Genomic DNA, 18,228 nt, shown 5'->3' with positions numbered 1-18,228 from the left:
AACTTAGGCTGAACAGCATGGGGAGGGGCCAATATCTGCTACAGTATCCAGTCAGGAGAACTGCCACAAAATGAACAAGAGATGGTATGGAGAAGCTGCCTGTGTGTTTCCAAAGTCTGGAGATGGCCCCGCTTGAATACTGCTGCCACTATGTATGTGAACTCCTGTTCCTGGAGTCAGCAGCCACCAAGCCTAAGCACTGGCTCTGAAGAGCTGTTAGAAAGAAAAATGCAAATGAGACTGTCTAATTGCAAATTGCTCCAGCCCACTTTGATGCCTCTGGTGATGAAGCCAAAGCTTTCCCAAGCAGATCAGCGCTGGCTCCTCCTTTCAGAAGCTCAGCTGCCTCCTTGGCAGGGAACCAGGGCCGCTGCAGACTCGCAGTGGTGTGCCCACTTTGGGGACATCCAGACGTGTGGATCTGGCTAGTTTTCTCATTAAAGATACAGCTGGAAGCAGGCATCCTCCACATCTGTTAGGGGTGTGGACTTAGGACCTTGGCCACCCTTACAGTCTATTTGAAAGGGTCATCACTGAAGCAGGCATCCAAGCAAACCCAGAAGTGTGGGGGGAGAGCACCCTCATAGGAGGAGGAAGAAGGGGGTGGGGGAGGGGGTTTCCAGAGGGGAAACTGGGAAAGGGGATAACATTTTAAATGTAAATAAATAAAATATCTAATTAAAAAATATATATACAAAAGGATGCTTCCATCTGTGGCTAGAAATCACCCATAGCTATGCTCCGGGTTAGGAGTTCCCAAGCTTCAATGCCTTCATCTATAAAATGGGAGCACAGCTCAGTGTCTAGGTCAAGATCGCCTGCCAGAGGAACCATAGCTTAGCATAGAGTGGATTATTAGGAAATGCTACATCTCTGAGCATTTTTATACCCATCCTTAGGATGGAATCTTAGGGTAAGTTACAGAAAGCCAAGCCACACTCAAACTTTAATCTTTTTCTTTTAAAAATTTTAAATTATATTTTATCTCTATATGTTATTACATGCGTGCGTGCGTGCACACATGCACTACAGTATACACATGGAGGATGGAGGTCAAGTGGCAATTGCAGATGTTGCGTCTCTCCTTCCACCCTTCCAGTCCTGGGGCTTGAACTCAGTTCTTCAGACTTGCTTGCAGGTGCCTTTACAGGCCGAGTCATGTCAGGCCCCAAGTTTGTTTATTTTATTTTTTACTGATAAGTTATATATGTACTCTATATCTGGTGGAGGCTTCCCCTCTCTTCTCTCCCCCCAGTCCCTTTCTCCACCTTCCCCCACCTACCCCAATCCTTCCCTTCTCTTCAGAAAGGGGCGGGCCTCCTATAGATATCAGCTAGCCATGGCATATCAACTTGCAGAAAGAGTAGGTTCATCTCCACCTATTGAGGCAAGATGAGGTAACCCAGCAAGAGGAAAGGGCCCCAAAGGCAGGCAATATTGTCAGAGACAGCCCCTGCTCCCGATTTAGGAGTCCCACAAGAAGACCCAGCTGCACAACTGTTACAAATGTGCAAAGGTCCTAGGTCCATCCCCTGCATGATGACTGGCTGGCTGTTCAGTCTCAATGAGCCGCTATTGTGCCCAGGTTAGCTGATTCTATACGTTTTCTTGTGGTGTCCTTGACCCCTCTGGCTCCTACAGTCCTTCCTCCCCCTCTCCCCCAGATTCCCCCAAGCTCCACGTAATGTCTGGCTGTGGCTCTCAGCATCTGTTTCCATCAGTTGCTGGGTGAAGCCTCTCTGATAACAGTTATGCTAGGCTCCTGTCTGCAAGTACAGCAGAGTATCATAAATAGTGTCAGGGTGGGCTCCCTCTCATGGCGGGGGTCTCAAGCTGGACCAGGCATTGGTTGCCTTTCCTTTAAATCCTGCACCATCTTTTACCCCTGCACATCTCATAGGCAGGACACACTGTGGGCTGAAAGTTTTGTGGCTGGGTTGGTGTTCCAGTCCCTCCATTGGAAGTCTTCAGGCCCCAAGATTTAATATTAAATAGATGGGTCATCTTAGATTTCTCATGTTTGGGTCAAGCTTACTATTGAATTTCCTGGGACTTCTTCTGGATTGGCTTAAAATGTTACCCATGCAAACACATGATTTAAGGGATGTTTTAGATCTCTCTGTTTCTGTCTCTGTCTCTCTCTCTCTCCTGCCTCCTCTCTGTCTTAAAGATATATGAACAGCCACAAAGGAACACCGATTTTCTTTACTCAAAGTGGAGACAGGAACACCGGGTGCCTTGCCAGCAGCCTCCTCTGCCTCGAGAAAGGCACAGCAGCCCTGAACGTGGGACTCACCAGCATCTTCACAGAGGCAAACCGCACATGCCACACCAGTCCCCAAACCAGACTTCTAGGAGACACTTAGCCAACCTACGACGTATGTATATGAATAAGTTAGGGTGTAAGGAACAGGGACGGGCCTGGTGTTCATAGAAAGAGTATTTTAATTAGGAACTAATATGATCATAATTTTTAAACTATCTAAATATTATTGGACATAGATACTATTTTAGTTTGAGTATAAAATGTTCTCTACTGGCCTATGTCTCAAAACTTTGGTTCATAATTGGCAGTGTTATTTGGGAAAGTTCTAGAAGATTTAGGGGGTGGGAACACTATCATTCATCTATCTGTTTATCTATCAATCTATCGTTTACCTATTTATCATCTATCTACTATATATCTACCAATTACCTATCATCTATTATGTATCTCTATCTATTATTGATCATTATCTATCACCTATTATCTATCATCTATTTATTATCTATCATCTGTTATCTATCATTTATCACCTATCTATTATCTAAATATCATCTATCTATCCTCTATCATCTATCATCTATTATCTATCATCTACCTATTATCTATCACCTCTCTAATTATCTATTTATCACCTGTCTCTGTCTCTCTGTCTGTCTGTCTCTCTGTCTCTGTCTATCTCTCTCTTTCTCTCTCTCTTTCTCTCTCTCTCTCCAGGGGAAAGCAGCTGTTTTATTCTCTATCTTAGAATTCTTGAGAGAAAGAGATGCCTCTGTATCCTAAGTAGCAGTTGGAGGCTTAGCATGTGTCTTAGGGTCGCTGTTGCTTCAATGAGACACCATGACCAATATCAAGTTGGAGAGGAAGGGGTTCATTCAACTTAGACTTCCACGACACTGTTTACATCATCAAAGACGTCAGGGCAGGAAGTGAAACAGAGTAAGAACCTGGAGGCAGGAGCTGATGCAGAAGCCATGGAGGGGTGCTGCTTATAGGTTTGTTCACCATGGCTTTCTCAGCCTGCTTCCTTATACAACCCAGTCCCACCCACAATGGGCTGGGCCCTCTCATGTCAATCACTGGCTAAGAAAACACCCTCCAGGATTGCCTACAGCAATCTGACCTAGGCATTTTCTCATTTGAGGCTCCCTCCCTCCTCTCCAGTTACTTTAGCTTTTGTCAAGCTGACATAAAACTAGCCAGCTCCACATAGGAAGGTTTTTCATTCTCTGTGTGTATTCTCCCTCCCGTCTGCCTTGTCTTGCCTTGTAGGATGGCTTTGCAGTTGAGATTTCTCTGAAAGTGTTTTTTGGTGGGTGGGCAGCTTTCACTGGAGCATCACATTCTGTAAATCTTGGACTCACGTGAGAACAGCAACAACATATAAACGAGGACAACATGGGCCTTGCGGTTATAAAACCGGCAGTCTGTTCGGACGGGCTCGTTGTCTTTTCAACGTGCGTCTCTGGCAGCTGTGGGAAATAAGAGTTTTCAAGGGAAACATCATTCCTGATTTAAACCAGGTGGCCCCCTGAGACCTTCTCTTGCTTTACCACACCTCAGGCCAGAGGGATTCCATCTCACCTCAAGCAGCATTCAGCTTTCACCGTTCAGTCTACATCCGAGCTTTCAGAAAGACAACCACGCTTCCTACGGGCTGAAGAGCACCTGCTGAGACCGTCAGGGTCCCTGAGCAGGTGGCAACTGCTGCATGACTTTGGGACAGACATTGGTCTTAACATCTCCTGAAAAAGACTTGTGGTGGACCCTCTCCTACAGGGTTCTGCTTCCAGGAAGCCCTGTAAAGTGCATGGGGTCACATGACCATGGACTGACCTCTCAGGGGTCCGCAGATAAAATAAATAAATATTTTCTCCTCTAAATTGCTCTCTAGGTACTTTGGACACCGTGGTCGTGTATATTTTCTCCAAGTTACAAAAGTATAATTTATACACCAAAAGCTTGCAGGGGGCACAAAGCGAGAACAAGTTTGGGGCCACTGTGCAGAGTGAACCGTATTGAAATTTTCTCTCTCAACATCTTACTTTACATTCTTTCTGCAGACAATTGTGAGTGACTTCATCTCGCCAGGCACTGGGCTCATTGCTGGGGAGAAGGAAGTTGACTCTGTAGGTTGTGTCTCCCCTGGGCTGTCTTCTTACACACTGCTCCTTCCTGTGGGGTTTGTCTGGTAACGGAGGGGGAGGGGTAGCATGGCTTTGAGTAAAGCCTCAGGGTAGTCCCACAGATTCATCATGAGATGCGCAACACATTAACATGAGGAACTTGGCACGGAGCCTCGCGCTTGGCGGCCACTCAATCAGCAGGAGCTATTGTTGGTTTTTATGATTCTTTTAACGTTTGGTCTTGTTAGCAATTGCAGCTAATTCTACTCCTGCCTCAGTGATTGCTCCAAGCTTATTTTTAAGTACTGACTTTGGGCTGGTTGACACAGCCAGGTTCATCGGGAAAGAGCAAATGTCAACTGAAAATTGTCCCCCATCAGATTGGCCTGCAGGCAAATCTGTGGGGCGTTTTCTTGATTGATTGATGCAGGATAGCCCAGCCCACCCTGTGACTGTGTGGGGTGGTCCTGAGTTGTATAAAAAAGCCGAACTGAGCAAGCCATGCGGAGCAAGCCAACAGACAACACCCCACCATGGCCTCTGCTTCAGCTCCTGCCTCACGGCTTCCCCTGTGATAACTGTACCCACAAGGAAAACAAACCTCTTTATCCCCGAGTTCTCTCATCCATGGTGTTTTATCACCTCAAAAGAGAAACAAACTGGAACACTGTCCATCCTTGCCCTTCCTAAAGTGGACTGTGCCCTCTGTGCCATCTCCAGGGTCCTCCCAAAATGGCTTTCCTATCATTTTCAGAGATTTTCAGCACTTTGATGTCATGGCTCCTGATAAGTAGAGCCTTCAACCTACTTATAGTGGGAAGGTCGCCCAGACCTTACGCCTCACTCCTTTAGGATGCATCATAGGTCATCCAGTCAAGCTATCCAAGATGGCACCTGGAAAGTAACGAGCCATTGGTTATTTCCCACTAGTTTCAACAATACACGAGTTTAACAATCTGAGTCCGTTAGCTTCCAGGAGCTTCCCCAGCAGGGCAGAGAGCTTCAAGGGGACAGATCCCCTTGTCCCAAAGTAAGAATGCTGAGAAACCTTACCTTACCTGTTAGCAGCCAGCACTCACAGGAGTTTGGAACTAGATCCACTCACACCCTAAAGGAAATCTGAGATATGTAAGCATCCCACATTCCATAGCCACCAGTGCAAATGAGTGAAGACCCTGTGGGCTACAAGACTGCAGAAAGTGGAAAGGCAGACCCAGGGTGACACTTAGGATGGGTTATTCTAAGTGATGGAATTATTATCCTTGGTCACAGAGTGACCTGTTGGCTCCTCACAGTTTGGGTGTGTTTAATCGACAGGACAAAGGTGACATCATGAGAGCTACTGTAGCTTGGAAGATCACTATTAGATATCGCTGTCTCCATTACAGCTGTGTCAGGACATTGAGTTGTATTTAGTGTGCCTGGGAATTGATTATTAATTAATTAATTACTTAGACAGACCGTTAGGCTGAGAGAAGAAACATGACTGACATCATTCATTTTCTTATCCTTGTCACACAGCCATAGTCTAACAACTTGAGGTCATGCAGCTGAGCTACCAGCATGGTGATTGGCTGGGCATGCCAGCCTCACTATCTCTACCTAGATCTATGGTCTCAACTGGCAAAGAATGAGAAGAACACAGATGAACACACAACAGAACAGAGCGTCTCTACCACACACCGCATAGACTCCCTGTGCGGATTACTACCATCGAGCCAAGTGCCTGGTCAGAAATGACTTTAATAATCAGATTATCATGTTTGCCAATAACTGAGCACCTTGCAGAGATACAGAAAAATATGAGGATTTCTTGGAAGACGCTGCAACATTGTCTTTATTCTAAGCTAGCTGGTCAGTCTGAGAAAACTAGTCAACAATGAACATGACACTGGACAAGTAGTGACCCCAAGGTCGCAACTGCACAGGACATAGCTAGAACCACCAGGGATGGTTCATCCCAGGCCTTGTGACAGAAGCAAATCAATATTGTTTGTTTGTTTGGTTTTTAAATTTAGAAATGAATTTGGACTGGTGACAATGCTTGCAAACAAACTGGTAAAGTGCAGGGTATCCATACGATTGAGTCTCAGCCACTAAAGAGAAGAAAAGAGGGCTGAAGAGTGGTTAGTGGTTGGCTTGGTGGTTACAAGCACAAGCTGCTCTTCTTAGTTAGTTAGTTAGTTAGTTGGTTAGTTAGTTAGTTAGTTAGTTGTATTTTTTTTATTGGATATTTTCTTTATTTACATGTCAAATGTTTTCCCCTTTTCAGGTCTCCCCTTCAGAAACCCCCTATATCATCCCCTCTCCCTCTGTCTCTATGAAAGTGCTCCCCACCCACCCACCCATTCCTGTGTTCCTGCCCCAGCATTCCCCTACACTGGGACATCGAACATCCTCAGGCCCAAGGGCTGCTCCTCCCACTAATGCCCAACAAGGCCATCCTCTGACACATATGCGGCTGGAGCCAGGGGTCCCTCCATGTATACTCTTTGGTTGATGGTCCAGACCCCAGGAAATCTGGGGGGTCTGGCCGGTTGACACTGTTTCTCCCCCCCCCCATGGGGCTACAAACCCCCTCAGCTCCTTCAGTCCCTTCTCCAACTCCTCGATCTGAGACCCTGCGCTCAGCCCAATGGTTGGCTGCGAGCTTCCTCCTCTGTATTTGTCAGGCAGTGACAGCTTCTTAGGAGACAGCCATATCAGGCTCCCACCAGCAAGCACTTCCTGGCATCCACAATAGCATCTGGGTTTGTTGACTCTATGTGGGATGGATCCACAGGTGGGGCAGTCTCTGGATGGTCTTTCCTTTAGTCTCTGCTCCACACTTTATCCCCATATTTCCTCCTGTGAGTATTTTGTTTCCCCTTCTAAAAAGCACTAAAGCACCCACATTTTGGCCTTCCTTTTTCTTAGGTTTCATATGGTCTGTGAATTGAATCTTGGGTATTCCGAACTTCTGGGCTAATATCCACTTAACAGTGAGTGCATACTGTGTGTGTTCTTTTGTGACTGAGTCGCCTCACTCAGGATGATATTTTTAAGTTCCATCCATTTGCCTGCGAATTTCATGAAGTCATTGTTTTTAATACAAGCTGCTCTTCTAAAGAACCCAGGTTCAGTTCCCAGCACCCGCATAGCACCTCATAACCAACTGTAGGCTCTTCTGACCTCTGCAGGCACCTGGCACACGTGTGGTGCACAGACATGCATGCAGGTAAGACATCCATATACATAAAAATAAGATAAGCATTATTTTAAAAATAAATTGTTTTCTGATGCTGCAGTGAATCTGAACTTCAAAGGTATTGCCCTGACTAAAGAACTCAGACTATAAAGGATACATTTAGAGCCAGCACAATGGGTCGGTGGCCATTCTTGCTGCTAATGCTGAGTTTGATCCCTCGGGTCCCACATGCTGGAAAGAAAGCAGATTCTCATGATTTGTCCCTGACTCTCCACATGTGCACCATGGCATGCAAGCACCAATACACATACACATAACACACACACACACACACACACACACACATAATACACACACACACACACACACTCATACACACACACACACATAACACACACACTCAGACACACACACACACTCATACACACACATACACACACACACTCATACACACACATACACACACACACACACACACACACACACACACTCATACTAAAACACTAAACATTTGAAAACCTTCTTTTAAAGTATACATTTATATGAAATCTTAGTAAGTGCAAACTGCTGTTGGAGTAGACTGAGATAAAGAGAATTCCTAAGAAAGCCACTGGCTTTGGGTTTGTGCATCAGCCCATGGCCCATCTCTGCAGGCTTAGGTTTTTTTTTAAACCTACTTTTAATGAGGATTCACAAGTGCTTCAACCCCCTTCTTGCCTACTGTCCAAAGGAAGGGGGGAAAGATGGTAAATAGGACAAGGGGATGTGGACCTGTTTAGAAGTAGTTTTTTGAGGTGATTCCAATCTCCATTTGTCAGGATACCAGCAGTAGAGTTCAGTAGTGTCAGGATATCAAACATGAGTCAGCAGTGGTGACATGATCCAGCAGAAACCACCAGGCTCTGCCGAATTGGCCCTTGTCAGCTGGAGCAACCAGAACCAGAAGTTCTCAGTCATGCATATCTCAACAAAGTGAAGATCGGCTAAATCGAAGACTTGGGATCCACAACGTGTTGCAAGACTAGCTATGCAAGCGCCCAGTCACTGTCCATTGAGTCCTATGTATGCTCTCTCCAAACATCCCGTGTCCCTCCACGGGTCTTGCCTCAGCAGAACATCACGTGAGTCTGCATCACATGACATATCCAGAAACTTCCACCTCACATCCCCCTACTATTTGTTTTATTTAAAGCAACACGTTCTCTCCCCATGGCCTTATTTTTCTTCTAAGATGTAGGGTCACTCACTTGCTCCATTCTGACTCTATTGTTCTGGATCATTTCAGAATTTGTTGATGTCGAATGAGATCCTGTGTGATGTTCACTTTCTGGCTGGGGATGAAATGGGTCTTCCTTTGTCAAGCAGGAAAGGATACTGTTATACACAAGCTTGGAAAGGAGAGAGATGGCAGGCTCTCTGTATGTTTGTCTTTCATCTTTCTATCTAGCTACCCTACCTCTTGAGATCTGCCATCCACAATACACATAGCTTGGCTGGCAAGCTCAGACCAGCTCCACTCCACAACTGCCACTGTTCTTGGTAGATGTCCTGTAGTCCTAGATCTCCAATATCCTGGGGTCTCCACTGCCTCGGAGGCTACACCTTCACTGATGGCTTCTCCTTCTCTGTCTTCAGAGGCTCTGCTCCTGCCACACTGTGCCAAGTCTCAGCTTCTCACCATGGCTTCTTTGAATCCAGAGGTTTCATGTCATTAAAAATCACCTGGGAGACTTTCACACCACCAAGTTCTGCTGCCAGCATGAGATTTTGCCACGATACTACCACCACTGCCACCGCCACCGCTGCTACCACCACCACCACTCCCACCCCTCATGCCTGTTGGGCCACAGCTTCTGTGTGCTGACCCTGAGGAAACACTTCGCAGAAGATTTATCTCAATGATGCTGTGATTTCTCTACTCTAGCTGAGCATTGTTGAGTGACCCAGTAGAGCACAGAAGGCTTCGTTCCATTGATTTGTAATCAAAAGTAATTCACAAACGTCCCTGCTGGAGTCTTGGTTTTGCTCTGAAACTTCACCAGTCAGATCTTATTGTCTGTGTTTCTCTCCCCATTCTCTTTCAAGATCCCAGAGAACACCTTGTTAAGTCCTAAGCACCATGGGCTTTTCATGGTGATTTGAATAAGAATGGCCTACACAGGCTCATGTGTGTGAGTGTTTGGTCCCTACTTGGTAGAGTTGGGAAGGATTAGAAGGTATGGCCTTTTCGGAGGAGCTGTGTCACTGGGGGTGGGCTTCGTGGTTTCAAAAGCCCATACCAGGCCCAGTCTCTCCTCCCCTCCTCTTCTCCCTCCTCCCTATCTCTCTCTATCTGTCTGTCTATCTATCTATCTATCTATCTATCTATCTATCTATCTATCTATCTATCTCTGCCCCCAACTTGTGAGTAGAACATGGGTCTCAGTTACTGCTCCAGTGCCATGCCTGTTGCTGTGCTCCCCATCATGACGGCCATGGACTCGCCCTCTAAAACTGTAAGCCATCCCTTAATTAAATGCTTTCTTTTATGAGTTACCTTGGTCCTGGTCTCTCTTCACAGTAACAGAAAAGTAACTAAGATGCCTTTTTAACTCAAAGTTCCAAATGTTTCCACATTCCTTTGTAAAACAACACAGGTCTGCCACAGAAATATTCTAATTCCCTGGTATTAATTTCTGTTCTGGTTTGCCTTTGGTTGTGACCAAAAGTGTCCTGTTGTGGGAAAGGACTTACATGTCCATCATGGCCCATCACTGAGAGAAGTCATGGCAGGAAAGGAATCGAAGCCCTCAGAGGAACATTGCTTGCCAGTGTCTTCCTGCTTGTGCTCAGGAGCTTTAACAGCTCAGGACTACCTGCCTAGGAGTAACACCGCCCACAGTGGGCTGGGCCCTCCTCCATCAACTAGCAACCAAGAAAATGCCCCTCAGACATCGAGAAGGCCAGTCTGATGAAGGTAATTCTTCAGTCAAGACTCCCTCTGTTCAGCTGTGCCAAGCTGACATGATCAGCCACCACAGGACCTTGTCTCTCATTCTCTGAAGGTGCTGATGGTATTAATAATAATGGTATTATTAATTTGAACTCAGAAATTTTTCCTTCAACTATCTAATGACAAGTATTGATTAAGTGAGTGATGTGTAGAAAGCACCATAATACAGATTTGAGAATATGACAACATTATCTCTGGCTTCTTTTTACTCGTGAAACTTTGTTTACATCTCTACAGCAAGCCATCTTTCCAAAACAACAGCCTTCTGAGCTCCAAGGTAATGATTCTCCAGTTAAAATTTCATAGCAAAATGTGAACCCTTTAAAAAAGAAAACAGAAAGTATTTGTAGGACTGGAGACACGGCTCAGTGGTTAGAGCACGGTTGCCATTGCAGAGGACCTGGGTTCAGTTTCCAGCACCCACATGGTGATTCACAACCATCTATAACTCCAGCTTCTGGGGATCTGACGCCCTTCTTCTAACCTCCAAGGGTACCAGGCATAAATGTAGTGTATAGGCATATATCCATGTAAACACACACACACTAAATAAAATAAATACATCTAAAAATATAACTTCCTCGTCCTTAAAAAGGGCCAAGTTAACAGCTTGGCAAAGGATGAAGATAGTAGAAGAGTTGGACACATTATTCTCAGGATGTAGGGTGCAGGATGCAGGAGGTGCAGCTATGGAGGCTGAAAGGAGGCCATATCGTATATTTATGTTCATGTTAGTGTGTATACATATATGTGTGTGTACATGTATATGTGTGTCTATATGTGTGTATTCATGTGTGCACTTGACTATGTTTGTGTATGTGTGTATATGAGTGGGACTGTAAGTGTGTATATACATATATATGTGTGTGTATGTAGATGTATATGTGTGAGCCTATGGGTGTGTATTCATTTGTTCACTTGAATATGTTTGTATATGTGTGTAGGAGTGTATGTGTGTACATTCGTGTATGCTTCTTTGCTTGAGTATGAGTGTATATGTTAATGAGTTGTGTGTGTGTATGAGTTGTGTATGTGTAAGTATTATGTATAAATGCATTGAGTATGAGTGTGTGTCTGTATATACACTCATGCTCACATTACACTCACACAAATCTTGGACAACAACTGGGATGTAACAACTGTGTCAGTGGGTTGGAGAGATTTAAACGGTGATGCTGGGACACTGCAGAGGATGCCGCACAGCTGGACTCTCATTGCCCCTGCTGGCATATCTGCATTTGATAAAATTAGAAATATTTCCCTGATTCCATAGTGCGTGTTGAGATGAGACAGAGATGTATGAAGTTAAATGGAACAGAAATAAGTAGTGATTGTGTCCCACAGAGGGGCATGCGTTTTTTAGCAAGACATTCACTGCAGAGGCAGCCTTTCCTTTGTGGATTAGATTATTCTAATGTTGACTGAGTGAATAATAACTTTATTGGGAAATTTTAGCTTCCATAAAGGAGAAACATTACCCAAGATCATTTATTTTAGGGAAGATAATGAAATTTTTTTAAAGATTGGATAGAACCATTAAAAAAATCTTTCAATTTCATTTCATTGAGTATATAAAAGGATTAGAATTTTATTTTATTGCCTCCTACATTTTAATTAAGGTTTTATGTTTAGTCTTGAAGAAAAGTGTCTTATTTCAGTTTTAAAGATTTATTACTTAGCCAATGTGTGTGCGTATGCGCAGGTGGTCCTGGAGGCCTGAAGAAGCTGTCCGGTCCCCTGGGGGCTGGTTATAGGTGGGTGCTGGAACAGAACCTGGGTTCTCTGAGAGAGCAGCAAGTGTCCTTCACCACTGAGCCACCTCTCCACCCCCAAAAAGGAAGTTTTAGATCATGGAAGAGACACACACAGAGGATATTATTTGGTCAAGATATAAATACATGGAAGTGAGTGAGTGTGCCATTTGTCGCTGGTTTATAATGAGGACCTGGGTCTGTGTAGCAGGACCTGGGAGATTAATACCCCAAGATGAAAACAGTCTGTGGAACACTGGAAGTCTAGAAAGGTGAAACTCGAGAGGACATGCAGTCACCTTGAGGTGGCTTCCTTAAGAAGATTTAAGTCAAGAGTCTGCTGAGCGTGAGTAGCAGTGCCTCCTGCAAGGGCAGGCGCTGAAAGCTGTGATGGTGAGAGCGGGGCACTGTGGGTGCAGAAGGCCCAGTGAAGCTCAATTGCAAGCAGAAGACAATGTCAGCGTGGCTGCGCTGGTAATGCCTGTGGTCATTCTTCCAGACAGCCTGGATTACAGCCTTCTCCATTTTTAAGGATCTCAGGACAATCCAGGTAGAGGACATCAGACATGCACTTGACATGCAGGGTTGTGACATGACTGGTCATATGCACCTACACCCAGGAAACACTAAACCAATAATGTGGGCTGGCTATAAAACCCCAACCCATCCCCAGTGATGTACTTCTTCCAACAAGGTTCCACCTACTAAAGATTCCACCACCTTCTCAAACTGTACCACCAACGGAGGCCCACAAGCCTATGGGGGAAATTTTATATTCGGACATCCTCATTTGCATTAGGATTTCCTGTGCCATGTCTCTCATGGATCCTGCTGTGCAATGAAGGCCGCATCGAGTGCCACAATCCAGCTTGCACAATGGCGGATGAAAGGTACCCTCAAATACAGGAAAAGGATGTGGTGGTTTGAACGAAAAACGTCATTTTTAATCATTGAACCTCAGGTTCAAGAATATGAACACTTGGTTCCCAGTTGTTGGCATGGTTTGGGGAGGTTATAGAACCTTTGGGAGATGGAGGCTTGCTGGAGGAAGTGTGTCACTGGGGGCGGGACTTAAGGGTTTATTGCTTTTCCACACTTCCTATCCTTGCTCTTTGCTTTGTGTGTGGAGGAGGAATGTGAGCAGCCAGCTTTCTGCTTCTGTCACCTGTTGCTATGCCTTCCCCACTGCAATCCCTCAGGACTCAGAAGCCAAAACACACATTTTCTTTCCTAAGTTGTTTTTGATTGTGGTATTTTTGTTACAGCAACAGAAAACTAATACAAAGGGCTTTCTTTTATGACCTTCAAATCAGAGCATTAGCTGGACTTGGTGGCACCTGCCTATCAGCCCCACATGACATTTTCCAAGGCAGCCTCACTATACAGAGAAAGCATGTGTCTCAAAAACCCAGGGCTGGAGACAGAGTTCAGAGAAAGAGTGCTCCCAGTCCAGCAAACAATAGTGAATAATAAGAGTCCGCTAAAGACAGTGTCAACAAATACCGTTACAGCCAGAAACAATGTTTCTCTCTGTCACACTCTCTCGGCATAACCAGTTCTTGTGTTTCCAGACCTGGGATTGCCTGTCTACTTTTAAGAAAGTTTTCCACTTCTGGGTGACAAGAGAGCTAGGAGGCTGCCTGATGCTTTTTCATTCAGTCTGACAGGTCTCCACTCACAGAGGTGGGTTAGCATCTCCAGAAAGCAGGCAGCCGGGAGCATGCTCCTTGCAGAGCAGTAATTAGAGTAGCAGGTGCAATCCTTGCTGCCAACACTCAGAACTGTCCTTCTGTGCTGTCAGTCCCCAGAAGGCACAGTTTTTAGCCTGTAGCTTTTATCAGCCTGCAGGCAAGATTAGGGGAAAGTCACCTATTGACAGCAAAGCAAAGGACTCTGTTTAACTCATTATAGTGCTGACAAGGAATCTTAAGGACAGCGAGAAAATCTTCCAATGGACAAGAAAGTGCATACGTATTTTATATGGGTTAAGCCAATTAGTACTAGGAAGATAATAACATTTTATTGAGGGCCCTTAAGTCTAAAGGGCATTTCAATCTGTCCTGCTAGGGAGTCAATATATTAGAAAGAGATGTCAGGGGGCTGGAGAGATGGCTCAGTGGTTAAGACCACCGACTGCTCTTCCAGAGGTCCTGAGTTCAATTCCCAGCAACCACATGGTAGTTCACAACCATCTGTAATGGGACCTGATGCCCTCTTCTGGTGTGTCTGAAGATAGCAATGGTATATATATATATATATAATAAATACATCTTTAAAAAAAAGAAAAAAAAAGATGTCAGTGAAGATTGGCCATGTGGTTATGAGAGTAATGGAAGGGCCTGGGGATAGAAATGAAAGACAATGAAAAACACACCCAATCGCTGTAGTCTGAAATGAACATTTACAGAGAGCACTACTTCAGAACAGTTGGCTTGGAAGTTTATAAAGTGGCACACCCAAGCCTGGGAATGATGGGTAAGAATCAGTCCGCTTCCAAGAACAGGTATGACATCATTGGTAATGGTGTTGTGCTGGCTGGCTTTGTGTCTACTTGACAGACGCTAAAGTCATCAGAGAGGAAGGAGCCTCCATTGCAGAAATGCCTCCATGAAGTCTAGCTGTAGGGCATTTTCTCAATTAGTGATTAATGGGGAAGGACACAGCCCATGGAGGGTGGTGCCATCCCTGGGCTGGTGGTTCTGGGTTCTATAAGAAGCAGGCTGAGTAAGCTCAGGAAGCAAGTCTGTAAGCAGCACCCCTCCATGGCCTCTGTACTAGTTCCTGTCTCCGGGTTCCATCCCTGCTTGTGTTCCTATCCTGGCTTCCTCCAATGATGGATTATTATCTGGAAATGTAGGCCAAATAAACTCTTTCCTCCCCAACTTGCCTTTTGGTCATGGTGTTTCATCAAGGCAATAAAGTCCTGACTAAGGTGTCTTGTACTATGCCATAGGCACTCACTTGCTTATGCATCAGAGATCACTGTGAACTCCGCACCACAGGGAAACATCCCATCCCCAGCACCTGGTCCATCCCAGTACTCATTAAAGATGAAGTTGAAGCAAGTGAAGGGTAGTGTGGGTAATGGTATCAGTCCAGCCTGGGTCATATAAGAGCCTGCAGCTCTCCTTCCATGGTTTATTTCTCTACCCTTCTCTATGTATCCATTGTTCATAAATCATTAGGTGTGGGATGGAAAACCGTGCCAGGAAGTTTGGTAAGGTAGAGCAGGTTGAGACCTGGAGACTTGGTGGGCACACACCTGAGGCTTAGGCAACTCCCAGCTCCCTGCCAGACTCCTGGCCTGGAACAAATGCCATGTTCCTCACATAAAAGAAAGTTGCCCTGTCACATAGGCTCACAGCAGAGCTCTCTATGCTAATGAGGTACGTAGAGGCCCGGAGGGCTTAACCAATAAGCTTCTCTTCCCAGACATTCCTCCTTGCAAAAGGTATTTAATCTCAGGTCTATGCTGAGAGGTGGGTATGGTACATTGTGCATCCATATTCAGCCATGAACAACTAATAAACTGCTTAGAACCGTGGACTGTCTCTTTCATCAAGATCCTCCGTGGGGAGCCATGGAGAAGGCATTCGCCTAGAGCCGTAGCTTAATTCTCCAGTAGAAGGCCTCTCCTCTCTGTGTTCCCAGCCACAACTGCCACCAAGTCTGCCTCTGCCAAGCTAAGGACAATCACCCACTGGGACAAGCCAGAGCTCCCACTTCTCTCAGCCCCGGGCTAGTTGCTGTCCCCAGCCTGCTGGCCGCCACTCCATTCTCAGCTCTCCCAAGACTCTCAGCAGCACCTGGATGTCCAGAGTCTGAGGACCCCATGGCCCTGCCCAAGGCCCAGAGACCCCCAAACCACCTCCAGCTTTCACACATCTCAGACTGCACTTTTCCATCCCTGGAACAGAATCTTGGTGCTACCCTACAGCCTGTCACAGTCAAATTTCCCTGTATTCCGCCTCTCCAAGCAACAGTGCCCTGCGGTGGGACAGACTAACACAGACTGACAATTAAGGATTAGATAAGCATTCATTTGAAAGGAAGATCTTGGACTCTCACTTGCTCCAGGATCCCTCTTAGCAAGCTTTCTTATACAGTCCAGATCACTTGACTAGAAATGGTGCCACCCATGGTGGACTGAACTTTCCTACATCAGTTAACAATCAGGACAATCCCGGACAGATGTACTAGCTACCAATTCGACCTGTGAACTCCCTCAGTTGAGGCTCCCTTCTCAGATGGCTCCAGGCTGTGTTGACCATTAAAGCCAACTACGCCTCATTTCCCTGTAGCATCCAGGTCTGGATTTCACTGCTCTGGTCTCAGGGGTTATGCTCTAGCCCCCCTAATCCTGACTCAGGCACAGGTCTAAGGAGCTCGCCAACTGCCTCTATTATCTGTCAGTTTCTTTCTTCCTAGAAAAGAAGTCTCAGGACCTCCAGGTAAGTGGGCTCGGTGAGACTTATCAAAGTCAAAAAGAAGCTCACTCTAAACCGTGCTCCCCATGGAGCACTAAAGATGGAATGGGCAGAGTGTGTTTGGAGACCTGACCTCTGCTCTGCCCTCAGCTGAGTCACAAAAAAACAGAGAGATTAACAGATGGCATGGGAACCGGAGGGCACCGGGTGAAGGTCTCTTGATACTCCAGGCAGGTGCAGACTACACCAGGTGCAAGAGATAATGAAGAAGCTACAAGTGTGTAAAGTCTGCTCCAGCAAGGCCACCCAGATTGTACCTGGAGACAAATGACAAATGTTAATTGCAATATATCACCAGCTCTTGTCAACAGGCTTCAGGCAGAGTCACCTCTGCAGTTCTGAAGTGCGGGTGGGGGGAGGGCAGCAGACTTGGCCAAGGCTGCCAAGTATGTATCAACTGTAATTAAGGATGAGGGGGGATAATGATAGGGTCACTGCCAAAGCCTGTCTTCCTCAGCTTCGTCTATTGTTACTTTTTCCGGGTTAAGCATTGCTTTATTCAGTGCAGGGGCCCCGAGGCTTCGGCAGCTTGTTCCACAGCATGTGTAACACCTGTCTCCCCACCTCACCCAAGTGCCAGACCTTGCAGATCAGATAAATGGAGCTGATCTTCAGGCTTGGAGTCCAGGTTAGGGCTGCCATCCTCCTTAAGGGTCCTGTGGGCCACGTAGCCAACAATAGGGTGTTTGGCTTTGGACATCCTGCTACAGATGTCACCCAGGGACTCCAACTCCTTGGCCATGAGTCCTGTAGAATCATGGGTGACGCCTGCAGAATCCAGGGACATCTTGGCCACGCCTTAGGTGGAGTCCTTCACAGTCAAGGGACTGTATGAGGCTGCTATTCTTATGAAAGTCCTTTCCCAAACTGACATCAGACACTACTCCCTCTGCCATTAAATAGATGAACTGATTCTCCTCTTCATTGCTACAGTGAGCCGGCATGGGAGGGGCACTCTGAAGGGCACAGTGCCTGCTGTGACCCAGCTATGGGCACCAGGGTCAGTGCCAGCACCAGGGTGAGCACCACCAATAACCACAGCTGCCACCCAGGCATGAGGCCCATCACAGATAGCTACTCGTTTTATTTTTTAAAAAGAATTATTATTATTTTTCTTTTTTATTAGATATTTTCTTTATATACATTTCAAATACTATCCAGAAAGTTCCCTATACCCTCCCCCCGCCCTGCTTCCCTACCCACCCACTCCCACTTCTTGGCCCTGGCATTCCCCTGTACTGGGCATATAAAGTTTGCAATACCAAGGGCCTCTCTTCCCAGTGATGGCCGACTAGTCGGCCATCTTCTGATACATATGCAGCTAGAGACACGAGCTCTGGGGGTACTGGTTAGTTCATATTGTTGTTCCACCTATAGGGTTGCAGACCCCTTCAGCTCCTTGGGTGCTTTCTCTAGCTTCTC

The 18,228-nt window shown here is 45.9% G+C and overlaps 1 long non-coding RNA gene across 1 annotated transcript in view; it reads right to left on the bottom strand.

Moving 5' to 3' along the window:
* Positions 1-7,460: 7,460 nt before the first annotated feature.
* The window catches only part of Gm38642, a 42,450-nt gene continuing 31,682 nt past the window's right edge, over positions 7,461-18,228 (bottom strand). Inside the window, exon 3 of the long non-coding RNA XR_871360.1 lies at positions 7,461-7,807. This is a non-coding gene — a long non-coding RNA (predicted gene, 38642). The remainder of the gene's footprint in view (positions 7,808-18,228) is intronic.

The sequence above is a fragment of the Mus musculus genome, chromosome 9 (genome assembly GCF_000001635.26).
Source record: "Mus musculus strain C57BL/6J chromosome 9, GRCm38.p6 C57BL/6J".
Lineage (NCBI taxonomy): Eukaryota > Metazoa > Chordata > Mammalia > Rodentia > Muridae > Mus > Mus musculus.
Note: the sequence above shows the minus strand (reverse complement) of the source record. Positions and strands in the feature narration are given on the sequence as shown.